Source organism: Myotis davidii, unplaced genomic scaffold, assembly GCF_000327345.1.
Source record: "Myotis davidii unplaced genomic scaffold, ASM32734v1 scaffold335, whole genome shotgun sequence".
Taxonomy (NCBI): Eukaryota; Metazoa; Chordata; class Mammalia; order Chiroptera; family Vespertilionidae; genus Myotis; species Myotis davidii.
The window spans coordinates 190,550-204,442 of NW_006287433.1; the positions used below are offsets into that span (position 1 = coordinate 190,550).

General features: G+C 39.4%; 1 long non-coding RNA gene across 1 annotated transcript; it reads left to right on the plus strand.

Moving 5' to 3' along the window:
* The first annotated feature begins 704 nt into the window (after positions 1–704).
* LOC107182381 lies at positions 705–13,675 on the plus strand. The gene is made up of 3 exons (XR_001513106.1): positions 705–715; positions 13,510–13,606; positions 13,652–13,675. It is a non-coding gene; the product is annotated as an uncharacterized LOC107182381 (long non-coding RNA).
* Positions 13,676–13,893: the final 218 nt, after the last annotated feature.

A 13,893-nucleotide genomic window follows, 5' to 3' on the forward strand; every position in this document is an offset into this window, starting at 1 on the left:
TTTCATTTGGGGGTTTGGAGTACCTTCCTAACTTACTTTCTTGCATCTGTTCTTCCATCCCTTGTTGCTCCGCCTTTAATTCTTACTATGTTGTTTCTGCACAGAGCAGCTAGAGTGATTCTTTAAATATGTAAATCTGATCAGGTTTTCCTTTGGCTCAAAACCTTCTAAGGCTTTCAGTCTCTCAAAGGAAAATGCAAGTATCTGACAGTGCCCTACACATGTTGCATCACATTGCTTCTCTGACCTTCTTGTACAAGTCCACCACTCACTCTGTTGGCTCCAACTTAGTTTCATTGTTCTTCTAACATTCTAGGCACAGACCTGCCTTGGCGGCCTTTGCACTTGAGTTCCTTCTGACTGGAACCCTCTTCCCTCTTATAGCCTCATATTTCACTTTTCATCTCCACCAAATCTTTGCTCTAATGTCACCTGCCTGACCACCCTTTCTAAAATTGTAGTCTTCCTATCCTAGAACTTTCTCGTCTTACTGACTTACCTTTACTCATAAAAAATTTCACCTCTTACTATTTTTTAATCTTTATTGTTGAGAGTATTACAGATGTCCCCCTTTCATGTCTCCCCCATTACCTTACTCTACCCAGATCTCATCCTGCCCCAGGCCTTCACCACCCCATTGTCTATGTCCATGTGTAATGCATATCAATATTCTATATATATAAAAGCCTAAGCAACCATTATGACCAGTCGACCGGTTGCTATGATACACACTGACCACCAGGAGGCAGAGGCTCAATGCAGGAGCTGCCACCTGGTGGTCAGTGTGCTCCCACAGCCAACCTCCCATGGCTGGCCAATCTCCAGTGGTCCTCTCCCTGGCCCGGCCAGCCACGATCAGCCCTGATTGGTACTGGGCAAGAGGGCCCCTGTTGGCCCCAATTACCAGCAAGGCTGAGGGACCCCACCCATGTATGAATTCATGCACTGGGCCTCTAGTATGCATATAAGTTCTTTGGTTAATCTCTTCATGCTCTCCCTATGAGATTCATCAGTCTGTTCCATGTTTCCAGGCTTCTGGTTATTCAGCAGTTTATTTTGTTTACTAGATTCCTTGTTCGTTTATTTTGATTTTTAGATTCAATTGTTGATAGATATATATTTATTGCCATTTTATTGTTCATATTTTTGCTCTTTTTTTTTCTTCTTAAAGAGGACCATTCAACATTTCATGTAATACTGTTTTAGTGGTGATGAATTCCTTTAGCTTTTTCTTATTTGTTAAGCTCTTTATCTGAACTTCAATTCTAAATGATAGCTTTGCTGGGTAGAGTAATCTTGGTTGTAGGTCTTTATTTTTCATTACTTTGAATATTTCTTGCCACATCCTTCTGGTCTGCAAAGTTTCTGTTGAGAAATCAGCTGACAGTCTTATGGATGCTACCTTGTAGGTAACTAACTGCTTTTCTCTTGCTGATTTTAAGATTCTCTCTTTGTCTTGAACCTTTGGCATTTAAAAATATGCTTTTTTAATTGTTTTTTAGATAGAGAGGATGGGTGAGGCATAGAGAGATAGAAACGTTGATAAGAGAGGAACATCGATTGGCTGCCTCCTGCATGCTCCCTACTGGGGATTGAGCCTACAACCTAGGCATATGCCCTGACTGGGAATTGAACCAATAACCTCTTAATTCATGGGTCAGTGCTCAACAACTGAGCCCCAACAGCCAGGCTAACCTTTGGCATTTTAATTATGATGTGTTTAGGTGTGGGCCTCTTTGGGTTCCTCTTGTTTGGGATGCTCTGTGCTTCCTTGACTTGTAAGTCTATTTCTTTCACCAAGTAAGGAAATTTTTCTGTCATTATTTTTTCAAATGGTGTTTCAATTTCATGGTTCCTTTCTTCTCCATCTGACACCTCCATGATGAGAATGTTGGTATGCTTGTAGTTGTCTCAAAGGCTCCTTACACTATCTTCATATTTTCTTTTTCTCTTCTGATTGGGTATTTTTTGCTTCTTCATATTCCAAATGGCTGATTTGATTCTCAGTGTTCTCTACTCTACTGTTGATTTCATGTAAATTATTCTTCATTTTAGCTAGTGTACCCTTCATTTATGACTGGTTATTCTTTATGTTGTTGATGTTTGCACTATTCCTTTAAGTTCTCATTAAGATCCTTGAGCATCCTTATAACCATTGTTTTGAAATCTATCTGATTGTTTGCTTCCATTTCATTTAGTTGTTTTTCTGGAGATTTCTTCTGTTCTTTCATTGGTGAATGTTTCTTTGTCTCTACATTTTAGGCTGCTTCCCTGTGTTTGTTTTTACATATTATGTAGAGCTGCTATGTTTCCTGGAATTGGTAGAGTAGCCTTGTGTAGTAGGTGTCCTGTAGGGCCCAATGTCTCAGACTTCCCAGTCACCTGAGCTGGGCACTCTAGGGATGCTCCTGTGTACACATTGGCCTGTTGTAGTTGAGCCTTCATTGATGTTGGCATCATTAGGAGGGATTGACCCCCAGGACAATTGCAGTGAGGACCACAGATAGAGAAGCGCTTCTGTGCTGGAGATTCCCCTATGAAGCAGGACTTGCTTTAGTGGGGTTTGGGTGTTCACCTTGTCTGCCCCTTGAATATGTTGCATGTGAATGTGGTAAGGTTGTAATATGGTGTGGTTGGAAATTTACCACTGGGTGCACTGGTTCTGGGGTCTCCTAGGAGGAGCAAAGCCAGCCACTGCCTGTGCCCTTCCTGGGGCCTTCTGGCACAAGCTACAGAGCATTCTTCAGGTAGCTGCTACTTGTGTTGGGCTTGGAGATGCTCAGGAGAAGTCAAGCTGTGAACCTTGGCAGGCTGCTGCTAGTACCAGGCCTGGGGTCACTTAATGAGGGGTATAGGGGCATGCTGGGACCAGCTGCTGCTTTTTTTGAGAGATTTTAGGAAAGTCTGAAGCCTTAGCCAGGATAGGCCATTCATATGGAAAAGCCACTCCAAATAGCTTGGGTGAGGCAGAAAATTGGGTTTGGCAGGGTCTCAGGGAATCACTAGGGTAGGGCAAAAATTGTGGGCTAGGTGGATGGAGACTCATATATTGGTCCTGCCTGTCTGCTCTGTGATAGGGGAGGTCTCGTATAAAATGGCTTCTGCTAGCACTCTTGTCTGGGAGAAAGCTGACCCCCAATTCTTGCCCTGATGCCAGATAATTTAGTTCATCCCCATATGTATGTCGCTGGATCCTTTCAAGCTGTTTCCCTGTGCTGGATCTCAAAGAGAGTGAGTCAAAGTAAGTCCATGTGCCTTTAAGAGGGACTGCCTGGGTCTCCAGCAGTCTTCATGTCACTCAGACACAATCCCTGCTGGTTTTCACAGCCCAAAGTCATGTAAACTACTCTTAATGGCACTGGAACCCTGAGCTGAGGGGACTGGGACTCCTTGCTCCCCACAGAAACTTCTGCAGCTAAGATATCCCTCCAGATTAAAAAGCTGTCACACATGGGTGTTGGACCAAACAGGTTCATGTCTCTGCCCCTCCTACCAGTTTCACTGTGCCTTCTTCCTTCTCTAGTTGTAGAGCTTCCATTCAGCCAGATTTTCAGTAATTCTGAATGATGGTTGTTTTGTGGTTTAGTTGTAATTGTGATGTGGTTGTAGGAGGAGGCGAATACCACAGTTATCTACGTTGCCATCTTGACCCAGTTGTTCTCACCTCTTACTATTTTTTGTACTGTTCTCCATTCTGTTTATAGCTCACTTGAATGGGAGGTATAGTTTTATTAATACTGTTTGTCCAGTGCCTAGAGGAGTGCCCACTACATACTAAGTGCTCAAAAAATAATTTTCAAATAAGTGGATTAATGATAATTTGTGCTCAAATAAAGAGGTCAGTAGAGATGAGATGGTAAGCAAAAACTTTGCAGTAGTTTATGCAGCAGATCTTGTAAATGGGAGCAAAGAGGAGGATAGAGAGAGAAGAGTTGGTTGTGGCAGAAGGAGAAGGAATGCAGACAGGGAGCAGCTGTACCACATGAATGGCAAATGATGAATGGAGGACAAGTCCTCGCACTTGGGTTAGGGAGACTTCTAGACACATGGGGGAGTCAAGGAAATGTGTTAGATCATAAAACAATGCTGAGTTTTAAATGGCATTTAAGTCTCGGTGACTTCTGAGATTTCTTATCTTTATTACTTTCTTATATATTCTGTACTTGATAATATAAAAGATGAATTAGTTCCTCACCAAAGAACTGTAACAGAGAATGACCCTGTGTTCAGTGTCTGTATTATAAATAGAATGTTAAAAACTGAAGACAAGAAAGAACAGATTGACTTAAAGGTGGAAGGAAGTTCATGTCACCTACTGTCACTACTTAACAGTATACACAGCTAACATCAATGTCATTTCTTAAGTTATTTACTCTGTTAACTCTAAAAAACATGCACAAAATAAATGAAAACTGCACTTGGAAATGTTAAGAAAATGTTGATGAAAAACACAGTCCATAAGCTTACCATTTCCAAAGGGTGAACAACAGGACAACAGCCATGCTGTGTTCTCCTAGTGGTGGGGGACTTCACACAGCAACTTGGCCAAGGCTGCAGTTTCCCACCCATTGTTGCTTTTTTAAAAAATAGCAAACTACTTGCTCATAAGTATAATTTTGCTAATTCCCTTCACATTTTAGTTTTATATTTGTTGGTACCCTGGCCCATGGCTCAAAACCAGTGAAAGCATTGCTCTATATTAATTATTTAGTAAAATAAATGAAGAATGAGGTGCTGAGTGTCATTTTGCCCACTGAAACCAGAATAAATAATAAGAATTCTAGAAATCTAGAAGAGAAGAAGCTGGTAGCTATCACAGCATAAGAACAACAACAAAAACAATCTCTAATATGAACAAAATCACAACATTTTATAAATTTAAATATTAGATAAAAGAAACTTGGAGAATTCAGTGGCCATTAAAATAAAAATGTATGAACAATGATTGGTAATAATAGACAGATGGATCAACTTTTTTGTTGTTGCTATAGATTATAAGGAGTTTTATAGGTAGCACAAAATATACTAATTGCATATTAAGTTGAAACCATCAACTTTAACAAATGAATTATGATGTTAGGAAAAAAGGCTAATTTTTGCTTTTTATAGATGGTAAGTATAACCAAAGCTTTTTTTGCTTATATAATCAGGTACAGACTACTGTATATAAGAAAGTGAAAAAGATAAGAAATCTCCGAAGTCACCGAGACTAAAACGCCATTTAAAATTCAGCATAGCTTTGTGGTCTAACACGTTTCCTTGACTCCCCCATGTGTCTAGAAGTCTCCCTCACCCAAGTGCGAGTAATTGTGCATCCCAAAAGAAAAAAAAAGGTGTAATTTGTGACAATTACAACTTTTGGAAATAAGAAAACACCTATAGAGTTGTGTCATTATGTTGAGCCAATTTCATGAAAGGCCATCGTGTCTAATTACAAGAAGAAATATTGTACCAGAAGAATCCCAGATAAAATTTGTTTGATTCCATACAAATGGTGGATAAATGTGGATGGAGTGAAATTGTTAATAGAGGAAGAGAGGTTCAAGGCAACCTGTGAAACTTTTTTAAAACTCAACTCTAGTCTGTGCCAAGTGTTGGGAGGATACACTTGTTTAGCTGTAATCCAGATAGGATAAGGCCAGTGTGAGTTTCAGATGTGACTCTTTGTGGGATTTAAGGATTCGGGAAGAAGGAATGGAACAGGTGGGAGCAAGCTGGGGCTTCTAAAGTGACCCTGACGGGAAGGAAGTGGCTCTCTGACAATGCGGGAGTGATTTAAGACTTCATGAAATGCCTACTATCAAGAGGTAGTGGTAAAATCTCTGAAAATGTGGAATTAGCAATGCCTCCAGCATGATGGAGAATGATTTATTGTTTGAAGATAGTACTGGCTTAGTGTTCAGCGGAGAGAATCCAGTGATGATGAAAGAGAATCATCTGGATTCCAGCAGCCAGAATGGATTTCCAAAGAGGGGGTAGCGAGGGGAGTTTCCCTGCTTTTGAAGATGCTGGTTTTCTAGTCTGTGAGGATTAAAGTGGAAACTTTTGATACTTTTTTCTTCATGGTCATTCTGCCTATTGTATATGCACAAATGATAGTTATTGAAATATCAGTTTCTATTGGAATACATTATTTATTCACTTTTCTTATTTGTATTAATATTAGGGTTGGATATGCTTTCAATCATACAAACCATGATGTTATATTTTCTTCAAAATTATTTTTCTATATTCTTTGAAATAAAAATTTTTTGTGTACATATGCTATAACCACCTGTTTAGGTATTTATTCAAAGTTTTATTTTGCTGCTTACTTGCATAAGCTTTTACTTCTATATTTGCCTTTCAGATTTTCTTTCAGAAGTCAATAAAAGTTATTTGATAATGTGACTTGCTACTTAGTTCCTGATATTAACTAGGATAGAATAATATTTTCTGTTCTTGCAGTTCCTGTGAATGGTGTGAGATAATTTTCCAGCAAATATGCCCTATTTTGTTACCCAATGCATGCCCATATTAACCACCATATCTTTTTTTTTTTTGGCTTTGTGGTTTAACACTTTTCTTTCAGAGTTAAGAGATTATACTGCATATCTAGGAATTTAAAATCACCTGTAGCACAGGTTATATTTTTTTCAAAAATTTTTCTTGTAAGCTTGATGTGCATCTTATGTACATGCACATTTTGTACAAAAATAAATATGTTTACAACTAGTCATTGAAGACCAGGGTATCAATTTCCTCACAACCAGAAATTGTCTAAATAATGCAAGAATAAATATACTGAATTGTGTTTAGCTTGATGGAATTATAATTTTGCTGAAGTTGGTTTGACAATAAAGAGATTGACAATAGAGAATTTGAGGAATTGTGAACATTTTGTAAATATTGTATCTGATGTAGTAAACCAAAATATCAATTCAGTTGCAAACATTACTTTGTGACTTCTGAATTTTTCTATCTTTTTCCCAGGGCAGAAATATTCAATTTATTTAAAAATGTAAGAATAGAAAAATAAAATACATATCTGAATTCAAATTTTCTAAATTTGTTAATCTAATTCAGGAAATCTTAAATTTCTTCTTAAAATATTTTGTTTAATGTCTCTTGCTGCCTTTTCTATTCAAAATAAATTCAATGCTGAAAATAATATAACAAAAATTCAAGTACTCACCTTTCAAGATTAACACACATTAATGTGTTAAAATATACTAAATATACTTTAGTTTATTCTTTATATAAAATAAGTAAAGCATATAGGTAAAGTCAAAGTCTCTTTTGTGTCTCTTCCCTATGAACCTAACACCTGTCATTTCCTTCCTCTCCACTTGAGCTTTATAGAGCTTTTAAAACCAGCAACCAAAAAGGAACAAGTGAGGGCTGGGCAATCTACAACCCCGAGATGCTTCAAATTTGGTCGAAGTAATTTGAATCCAGACCATTTTGCAGCTAGCTCTCTCTCTTAGGTTTTATTCAGGAACCATACAGTCACATGTGGGTGTCAGAGAGCACTGGGTTTGAATCACAAAATTTAGAAATTCAAGTTCTGAGATTATATAGCCAACCAGTTTTATCTTAAAGGTGAGGAAACAGCTCAAGGGAGTAGAATTGTTTTCAAGACACACAGCTAATTCATAAATGATCAAAGCCTGCTTCCATCTGTACCCTTTTCTACCATCGCCCTATTAATTCAGCTGTTTTCTAATCAATTTGAACCAGAGCCAGCAATTTTAATATTCAGGAAGTTTCAAGATCAGATTTCTTATACCAAATTTAGAATGGAAAAAAAAAGAAATGCTTTATTCTGCCTGCTGTCTAATAAGACTTGAATTCTAAAAGGAGAAGTTGCGTAAAACAGCAGAAAGTTCTTAGATACAAAGTGTCTTTTTCAAGTGAGTGTTGTGTGATTAAATGGTTAACAGCATAAGTTCTCAGTTATCATGGATTCCCTTCAAAACACTCTTGGGAATGAAAATAGCATTGGCTGAATACCCAATGATAGAAAAACAGTCTGTGCTATTTGTGAAGTCTAGAATGTCCCTGTGCCCATGACGAGTCTTTTATGTGGATCTTCTAAGAGAATCCTACGTGTGTTTTCATGCATTTTTCATCAACTTTTCTTATCATTAATGTAGCCTTAGATATTGTTGCTCATCCATTGTAGGAGGAGAGGAGTGGCACTGTGTGTGTCAGGAGGTTCACACGAATCATGCTAGTTCATCTGATCTTCACCATAGCCTGAAGGTGTGCTTTGTTTAGTAGAGTCATAGCATTTTACAGGCAGCAGTCTAAAGAGAGACTTCCTTCACCATGAAAAAGAACTCTTACTCAACCACAATAGGTTGCATAGTCATGCATATTTTATACCCTCTGGGGTTTTTGTTTCTGTGCTACAGATTTAAAAATAGATTACCCTAGTGATCAGTTTGAATACCCTTTCCAACTTCACCATTTAACAATGAGTTGTATGTATAACACATGAGCTCAGAATAAAACAGAGATGACACAAGCTGGGTGGCTTGAGTTCATTATATCATTTCTCATCAGTAAAATGGGGGCAATGACATCTTGATTATTGTGTAAATTAGTGGAAGCTGTGATTGCCATTATGCATGTAGCAAAACAAAGTGGTCATGAAAGGTATACAGCTGTGTACCCAGGGGAAACACATGTTCAGACCATACAAATCCACAGACCCAGAAAGCCTCAGCCCAATTCTTCACAAAATTGTACTTTCTCCTCCTAACTCTTCATTTTCTGCTCAAGTTTTCTATTGAATTGGACCTGTGCATGGAATCTGTTCTTTGGATTTTGCACTATTTCCTTGAGATTTACGCTACTGCCAAAAATACTGTAGTGCTGCTCTACAGTGGGTGTACTGATTGTGTTAACTGAGGGCTGACATGAAAGTTTCAGGTCTTTCTCATAGACACAGAGAGAGGTCTGGTGGTTGCCAGAGGGGAGTTGGTTTGGGGTTTGGGTGGAAGAAGTGAAGGGATTAAGTACAAAATGGCACGGGGATGTGAAGTACAGCATAGGGAATACAGTCAATAATATTGTAATAACTATGTGTGGTACTAGTTGGTAGGGAATATCAAGGGGAACACTATGTAAAGTATATGATTGTCTAACCACTAAGCTAAAACCAAAACAAAATAATATTGAAAGTAAACTATAATTGAAAAATAAAACTTTTTCTAAAAAAAGAAAGTTTCAGATCTTTGAAGCTTCTCTTAACAAATTAGTCTCAACCCCAAAAGTCAAGGTTATGATGGAAATCAATCCCAGCCTAACTTAGAGCAACCAGAAATGCTGAAATGGTTGCTTTAACTGATGAGCTTTCTTTGGAACGGAGACAAATCCTTATACTGTGGACAGAGGCTCAGTAACTGTGACGGGGAGGATGATTTGGGAAGGAAGTGTTTGCTATGTTAATGAGTAATGTGCCCACTTATTTCCTTGGATATGAAAATAAATTATAAGAAAATGTGTACATTTTCTATCATTGTAGCATTTGTCTCTTTATTTCTTAATTAAGGAAAAAAGAAGAAACACAGTAACAATAAAAAATAACGACAATCCAAAAATTACTTATATTTGGCCTTGGTATTTGCTTTGCATTTACATTTTAATATGTGCCTGAAGTTCTGCCTGAAATTTTGCTTTTTACCAAATAAGGAAGCTTTCCCCTACACCCTCCCCCCAAATTAAGCTAGGGAAGAACAGGAAACGCTTAGGAGGGGCTAAGAAGCTGCTCCACTTTCCTGTCCTGCCTTGGGTCCAGATGCTCCCCGGCCCCTCAGACAACTCAGAAATAGATAACTTCTTTCAGACTGAAGCTAGCCAAGCAGAACTGCCTGCTCCCACTCCCTTCTCTTTCAAATGTTCCAACTTCTGCTTCAGAGGAAATTGTTAAACAGACTGCGAGATGCAAATACCTAACGTAAACAGAGATGATGCTGTGACAAAAAACTGAAAAGCAAGATTCGCTCCAGGTATTTCATGATCGATGTGGCACAGCTTTGTGGACTATTGGAAACATGCGTTGCATTTTCTGACCACTCCATCACTACTTGAGCACCCCTATGGGGCATTTTAGCACTCCATGCAGGCTTTAACGAGCTCGAGCACGTGTATAATAAATGTTGACTCTGACATTCAATTTCGACTCAGCTTTTAAAATGGCATTAAATATAACTAATGCAATTTCTTTCTCACCTCAGGTTTGATTTTTTTTTGTATTTCATTTGTAAGTTTTACCACTAAAAACGAGATTTTCTTTTAGATCATACAATCTAAAGATTAAAATGCAGTTTAAAAGACTTTGTGGATAACATTACTGAAATATTTATTGTTCATAGTTTACTTTTCATTCATATCCTGAGACTTTTTTAATAGAAGAAATTTATTCAACATTTTTCACCAGAATTTAGAGTATCTCAAGATCCTAGTGTCTGGTTATATGTTGCTTAAAAAATTATTTTCTGTTAAAAATGGTATTAATAAACTATTTTGATACCTTTAACAATGTCTGAATAAATTAACTATAGTAGTTTTTTGTATATGTACCTAAATACATATATTCAGGTAATTCTTTGTGTGTACAAAATCAGTGCAAGTTTGTGAAGTGTGCCTGTGATCTGGGATGTGTAACAAAAATGTAATGTAAAGTTTCTAGTTTAAATCCAAAACTGGACTTTTTCACAAATTAACAATGGATTTGTCAGATGCTTGCTTACTGCTGGAAACTGCAGCATGATTTTCATAATGGTGACTTCCTTCTATTCCTTGACTTGCCAGCTCTGTTGAATGAGGCGGGAGAGCTCTGTGGGGTTTGGGAGTGCTGAGATGGCCCTGGGAGTCCAGTGAGTTTGTTTAGAAGGCGCATGTCTAATTTTAGGAGATGGTGATTAAATCCGAGGGAGGAAAACTGCAGCACCAGCCCTGAGGAGTTGTCTTTCTCAAAGGTCTTTTCTATTTTCCTTCCCATATTATTTATCTGTTAAAGGGAAAGCAGGGGGGAAATATCCTTGTTCCAGCTGAGCCTTCCCAATGAACCTTATTGTCCTAGATATTGTCAGGCCCCAGTCCTCTGGTACTTAAGAGAGTGAAGTGTAAGAGAATGAAACTAAGGGTATAGATTGAAATTTTGCCAGGAAATAAAAAAAAATAGATTTCTCAATAAATATAATGGCATACAGGGCTTTTCATGTACGTAGATGCATTTAAAATGTTCATAGAACATTTTAAAGAAGGTTTTCATGGAGCATCATATTCACACATTTCATTGGTTCACAACAAAATGCAAAAATGAAAGAAGAGATTTAATCACGATAAGTAATAACTGTTTCAGAATCTCCCCAATTGGCCCTGGGAACGCTGCCTCCCCAGTGCGGAGGTGCCTGTTGCTACCATTTGTCTCAGTGTCCCCACGTGATGGAGGTCGTCCAAGACATCGAAGCAAGTAACAAATCCGGACAGGGAAGAAATGGATTTGTAACCCCAAGAACCCCAGCACAGAAGCCAGAGCCTCCCTGAGTCCGCAGTGTCTGGCCGCTGTCAGCGTGGGGCTTCTGGTGCCAGGCTGTGCTGGTGCCCGGGGCTGCTCCAGAGAGGTCTGTGCACATTTGCCAGGTAACCGGGCCCAAGTCTGTCTCCTAGAAATGCACTTTACCAAAAGCGTCTACCCTACCAATTTCTAAAGTCTCCTTTGCTCTAAGAAAATGTACTTGGAGACTGCTCCTAATTTGTCTGCTTTTGTCACCAACAGGCTTCTGTCTTTTCTCCCTAATCACTGCATCTTGGGGACTGATGAGCAGAAAGATCAGATTTCAGCTGAACACGTGTTTCACTGTTTCATAGAGTAAATACCGATATATCCAAGGACCACGAGGCTGAGTTCACTGACTCGCATTAAAGCCTGCTGGGGTTGTGCTTAGTAACTGGCTATTTTCTGAGGCGAGGTAGAGCTCCTTTAAGACAAGGTCTCCCATTCTCATTAGCCCCTTATAGATAACCCATCTGACAGCCGTGGGCAAACTACGGCCCATTTGAAATGAATAAAACTATTGAAAAAAAAGGCCGTACCCTTTTATGTAATGATGTTTACTTTGAATTTATATTAGTTCACACAAACACTCCATCCATGCTTTTGTTCCGGCCCCTTCGGTTCAGTTTAAGAACCCATTGTGGCCCTCGAGTCAAAAAGTTTGCCCACCCCTGAAGCATCACCAGGCCTAGAAAAATAAATCATTCTCTAATTTTTTATTTCTTCTTCTATAGGGAAGATGGGTTGAGCTAGCTTTTTACAAAATGCAACATAAATAAATAAACTTCTTAGAAAATGTTTTTCCAACATTTTAAGTTTCTCTTTGACTTCTTGACAAATTAAAAATAAAGGACTCAATAGCACAGAAATAAAGGTCACCTACAATTGAATTAAAAGCACAGGAAATGTGCTAAGATAAGCTAATATTTTTTGTAGGTCAGAAATATGTGAGAAGGTATGGCTGTTTTATTTAGGGAGCAGTATCTTGGATCAATCTTGTAGGCAATGATATATAATAACAAAGGGAGGAAAACCCACCCAGCATTATTTACTGTATTGAAATTTTACCATTCCAAAGAGGTACCTATAATAGTGAGTATGGAAATACACTTTAACTATGGAATAATGACCAGTGTAAACACAATGTCATCATCCAGTTTTGATTTAAACATAAGTCCTGCTGGTAGTCCTGAAAAGGGTATTTCTCCTTTGCAGTGATGGGTGAAGAGGGACTTCCTTGCCCTTTCTCTCACTTCCAGCGATGATGAGGTCCCTGTGTTTGAAGTGTTTGAAGTACGGGGGTTTCCTGAGCCTGCTTTGTCTAATTGCAGATTCAATGCAAAATCCTTTCTTCATTTTACTTTGCACTTATATAAAATGTCTGTATTTTCCAAAGGACATACTTTATTATCCATATCTTATTTATACATTTAAAATATCTATACTAATAAAAGGGTAATATGCTAATTAGACTGGGTCGACTGTACACCTTCCGGATGTCTGACTTCCTTCTGGACAGTTAGGGGGCGACCAGGCCGGCAGGGTGGCAGTTAGGGGGGTAACCATGCCAGCAGGGGGGAAGTTAGAGGGCAACCAGGCTGGCAGGGGGGCGGTTAGGGGGTGATCAGGCTGGCAAGCAGAGGCAATTAGGGCTGATCAGGCAGGCAGGTGAGAGGTTAGGGGCAATCAGGTAGGCAGGTAGAATGATTAGGGGCAGTCAGGCAGACAGGCAGGTGAGTGGTGAGGAGCCAGCGGTCCCAGATTGTGAGAGGGATGTTCAACTGCCTAAACTGGCAGGGATGGGACCTAAACCAACAGGTGGACACTCCCCAAGGGGGCCCAGATTAGAGAGGGTGCAGGACGAGCTGAGGGACCACTACCCCCCCCATGCATGAATTTTGTGCACCGTGCCTCTAGTCCTATATAATAAAAGAGTAATATGCAAATAGACCGAATGGCAGAACAACCAATCAAAGCATAATATGCTAATGTTATGGTAAGGCTGCTCAATCACTCGCTATGGCATGCACTGACCACCAGGGGGCAGACAATCAACTGGTCAACCAGTTGCTATGATGTGCACTGATCACCAGAGGGCAGAAGCTCTGACCAGTAGGTTAGCTTGCTGCTGGGGTCTGGCTGATGGTGACTGAGCGAGACAGGCATGACATGCCCTGAAGCCCTCCCACGGTCCCTCCCAGTCCCGATCATGCACCAGTGGGGTCCCTCAGTCTGGCCTGTGCGCTCTTGCAATCCAGGCCCCATCGGGGGATGTTGGAGAGCCAGTTTCAGCCCTATCCTGCAGGCCACTCTCCTTGGGAGGGTGCCAGATGCAGGGCTCATGG